This window comes from Limulus polyphemus, unplaced genomic scaffold, assembly GCF_000517525.1.
Source record: "Limulus polyphemus unplaced genomic scaffold, Limulus_polyphemus-2.1.2 Scaffold143, whole genome shotgun sequence".
In the NCBI taxonomy this organism is placed as follows: domain Eukaryota; kingdom Metazoa; phylum Arthropoda; class Merostomata; order Xiphosura; family Limulidae; genus Limulus; species Limulus polyphemus.
Window position 1 is genome coordinate 666848 of NW_013665753.1, and position 5260 is coordinate 672107.

Sequence of the window (5260 nt, forward strand, 5' to 3'; positions counted from 1 at the left end):
ACATTATAACGCCCCCACGGCTGAAAGGGCGAACATGTTTGGTGTGACAGGGATTCGAACCATAATCCATAACATTATCTAGTTTTAATTATTAGAGTTTGAGTTGGACTTGGCTTGCACTCAGTTTCATTGTGGCTGATTTGAAGAACCATGTACATGGCATCACATACACATACAATGTGATATCAAATGACAATATATATATATATACTGGTGACAATATATAAATGCAAGGTTGAGTTTCTAATGGTTACTGAAGCTATCACTTTGGACAGTGAGCATAAAATTTATTCTACCAAATGATGAAAAGCCAGGGGTGGAAAGTATGTCTCCAACTTTGTTAATGTCTCCAACTGAAGTTAATTTTGCTGCATACTAAGCAAAGCTAGTTGTCTATGATCTTTATTCAAGCATTGGTATTTTAGGGATAAAACTGTTGTGGAAATTAACAGCCAGGTTTTCTTGTGCAACAGATGAACTTAAGCTCTGTAACAAAACCATTTACTAACCAGATTAGGCCCACAAACAGTGTACTGCAGAGGTATATGCTAAAAAGGAGGTAGTAATACTATTGAACATGGAAGTAGTGTCCTGTGGTGTATACAACAGATGCTGTCTACTGTGTTGTTGTTGCCCGCTGTTGTGATACAACTAATGTGTGAACCACACAGTTTTTTATCTGGAAAGCAGGTTGCACTTACTTGAATACTTAGATATGGGGAATTTAGTGTTGTACTAACAGTCTCAACTCGACACACAAACAGGAACTTCTTAAGGAGTTTATTCAAGTGTTGTTGAACAAGATGACCAGTTAAGTTGGACAACAATGCATGTACACAGACACAGGTGACATACGGCAAAAATTACCATGCAGTCTTTTTTGAGCACCAGAGAGTATCATTAATGCTGAAATAAAGTATTGAAGGCCAGGATAATATAATTTTTGAAGAGTTCTTGGCTATCTTCACTGGTGGTTGTCAGAGAAAAGGAAGAAGCAACTAGTTTATGTTTGGATTTTAGATAAGTGAATGCATTAATTCACATCAACACCTTTCTATTACCATGTACAGATAAATGTCTAACTATGTTGGAATGCACCATTTAATTCAATACATTAGATTTGGCTTCTAATTATTGAAAAGTTGAGCTGTATAATGAAAGTATACATAAAAGTACTTTCATCAATGGGTAAAGACAGTATAAATTCATCATGATCCAATTCAGTCAGTGTAGCATGTTTATCATTTTCGATAGGATACTTGAGTTTACACTCTGAGGACTGAAGTGAGAGAAATGTCTCATCTATGTGGATGATATACTAATCTTTGGTTACTTATTGAACCCACTGCTAAGAACCTGATAATAGTATTTCATAACACTAAAGATGTAGTATTGAAAGTGAATCCAGGAATGTGTACTCTAATGTGCACTGATCTGGAGTTTCTAAATCACATTAATGTCAGAGAGGAAAGTCCACTGATTATGTCACGATTATGAAGTACTGACATGTACTTGTATGGTCATTTATGAGTACAGAATAGCATATTGTACCATCATTATCAAATACAGATATGCAGTAACACACCTATGATGCAACTGCATGGTAAAACTATCACTTGGATGTATATGACAGTCCATACAGAGGTAAAGCTAACAGAGGAAATATATATATATATATATATTTCACTATATGAAATCCATCACAATTCTACAAGCAGGATATCTTTTAGTAGTAAGGCAAAAATAGCAAACTTAGAACGTCTTCTTCGAACTTCAGGGAGATTAAAACTACAGAAAACAAAGTAGCACGTTGCGTATCTAGGAAAAGCAAAAGAGAGAAAATTAACATAACAATATACAGTCAGAAGACCATTGGTAACATGTAAAGAACTCTATTCTATCTCCTTTGAGGTAGCCAACGTCTCAAGGAGTTAGCACTGTTCATGCAACCTCTAGGATTCACACCAACTATTCAATTCAATTTAATAATGCAACCAGTGATCCTCATTGCTCTAATGTAATGCAGACTATCAAGTGTATGTTTAATAGGTTTGTAAACCCTGATAAAGTTGATTGGGATTAGCACCTATTACACATTGTGATGATGTATCATGCAATTGAGCAACAAATGGCTGATTGGTGTCCAAAGCTCCTGATGCTCAGACAAGAAGTAGAGATTCCAGTCGATCTTATTTATGATCCCACCTACTGCAGATGTGCCATGGGGTCTACAGGAATATGTCAAAAGACCTGCACTGCGCACTAATTAATATTTATGAATTTGCACATCAATAAATGGGTAAAGAAGCCATGCATCAAAAGAGATGTTATGACAAAACAGCAATGGAATGCAAATTCAAGCCTGTTAACTGGGTTTCACTATGACATATACCTACAGTGTGATAACATCTTGATTCTTCCTGAAGTGGTCCATATCTTGTCTGTAAACAGCTTATTGGGGTGAACTACAAGTTATAACAGTCACATGATGCACTCACGTGTCAAACACATTGATAAGCTTAAAGGTTACATCACAGCATCAATAAGTTTCCCAATAACTGATTTTTCCATGAATAAGGTGTGGAAAAGCAGAATCACTCTAATGACGAATGCACTGTTTTATATGATCTCAGTCAGATGATAAAGAAGAAGAAACTTGTAGTACATGTCTGGCTATTCATGAGTAGTCACGTGAAGAAATGTCAGAAGAGCAGTCTGTTTGCTCTGATAATCAGTCAAGATACTACCGCTGACTTTTCTTCTAATTACTATGACTGGAGCTGTCTGTTAAGCCAGCTGTTATGGTGGTTAATTGATTGAGTAATAAAGAAACATTATGCACTCAAATGTTTTCAAGATATTGTGTTATATCACTAAATTAGTGTATAGTTTTGACAGTTGGTTGGCTGATTAATAAATATATGAAAATGCATTGTAACTCTTACTTTCTGGTTGGTCTAATGTTTTGCAATAATTTTTCAAAATATCTAATGAGTTGATGCACACGTCAGCAGAGCAGACCAAGTGACACAGAATAATAAAATTACATGAAGTGGACAAAATTGATATCACGTTGATAGATATTTGTATCTAAATTACTTTTCCTGTTAATCTGGTGTAGTATTTTTACGACTCCTAGATGGCAGTACTGAAGGGGAATACATAGTGATTTGTGTTAATTCCTGTTTTTTTAAACAAAAGTAATTTTGCTGTCATCCAAAATTGGCTGTATGGGTGATTATCTTTAATTTCATCTAATATTAACTATATTTTTGTGATATCATTCATGTCAGAGCGCTATAGCTCTTTAGGTGATACTTTATTATACTTTATCTTGTGAAGAAATTATGAGTGATGATGACAATGATTAATATGATTATGGAATTAACCACTGGACTGGCTTGACAGTGAACTTGAAAAGTTCTTGATGGGCACTTCACTCCAATGCTTATAATATGTCCTCAAGGCATAGGGAAATAATTGGTTTGTATTCTTAATCTTTCAGAATAAACTATTGATTTAGTTTCCTATTGATGAAAACTACACGTGAGGTGTAGAGAGGCTAGCAAACTGTGTATGCTTTATTTGTCAGTCTGTGAGTGATGTAATATAAGTCAACCAATCTAACAGACTCTTTCCTATTCAAATGATATTGACTTCAGCAACTAAACTAAAAAAAACAGTAGTGGTTGCTAGTAGTACATAATATAATGCTGTCTAATTGTCATTAAACTCAATCAGATTTTCTTTTCAGCTAAAATTAATATGTGTGCTGTTATTACTAAACAGACTCTCAGACGAAACACAACTCCCTCATTGTACCTGGGAATTGCAATACATTCCTTTCCCCAAATGTATAGAGGAGAATTTGATGAGGTACAAGTGGCATGTTCCATAAAGTTCTTGCCACTCAACTAGATCAGATGAGTGAGTTCCAGAAATGTTGGATAACATTTAATGTCAGAAAGCTCATCATTAGCTTAAAAAGCAAGGATCACAATACACTTTCAGTCGTTAATTTTAAACCCCATGATGACTGTCCTAGTTTATAAAATAAATCCAGTAACTAATGTCTGACATGTGGTGGATATCTCCTTTAGTGAAACTGTGAATGATATCTCAGAAAGCAAGGGTTCTAAGCCCTTGCAGCCCATTTAATCTTATGAACAACAAATCATCCTAACTGTATGACAGTAAAGTGGAAATCCGACAGTGTAGTGCGATACATTGTACTGTGAAAATATTTGATAGCTTGGATATCAAAGGAGTACCACTTTACCACTTCCTTTCATTCAGTGATTCCTCAATGAGTGATTGTCCTAGCTCATAGAGCAATTACTGCTGGTAAATTGGGAGGACATGACTGATGGCTCAGCTGACTGTTAGAGTTGTCTTTCACCTATAGCTCTAGCATTTCCTCATCTGGCTTGTCGTGGACATCCAGATAAATACTTTCAGCTCTTCTTGTTGGGTGAGTCGATATGACTAGAGATAACATCTTCATCCTCCTCTGACTCAGGAGTCTCAACTTCAGTTCCTGGGCAAAGACTTGTCTGTAACAATTTATAAACTTGTGCTATACACTTTCATATGTCTCACTCGCACTTGTACATCAATAGACCAATCTGCTGCAGCATAAGATATGGAACTATTCCGCTGGATCCAAGCTACTTCCATGTTGCTGATATATTCCATAGCTAGATCAAACTTCCACACTGGTACGTACAATCTTTTATTGTCTTGTGGCAGCACTTCTTCTGACCTTTGGTGATATTTAATAGCTGTTGACAGGCAAATTTGTGTATATTGACTAATACAAACTTTAAATCACCCACTCCATGTATTTCTGTGGATATTATGTTATGTCCACTTTAAGGTGAGGACCATATATCACGTCACCAGTGAGTAGAATTTCCAGTCCAACATGAGTGGGTTTCTGTACACTTCTATTCTATTGTTCTGTACAACATCATAGCTAATGATATATACTCATTCCATTCAACTTTTAGAGGATTAACAAACTTGGTAAACACGTATTAATTAATAGATAAGCCTCTGCCAGCTTCATGAAGTAGTCAATGGTGACAACTATGTACAAGTGACATTTCTCAGTCTCTAGGCATAGACCACCAATATCCAGGGGCATACTCTATAGAGGAAATCCAACAATGCTCTTGCTGTAATTTACCCCACCATACAGTGTTCACTCCAACAACTGATAACTCAACTCGAATGCAGCCAGAATAATTGCTGTAAAAGT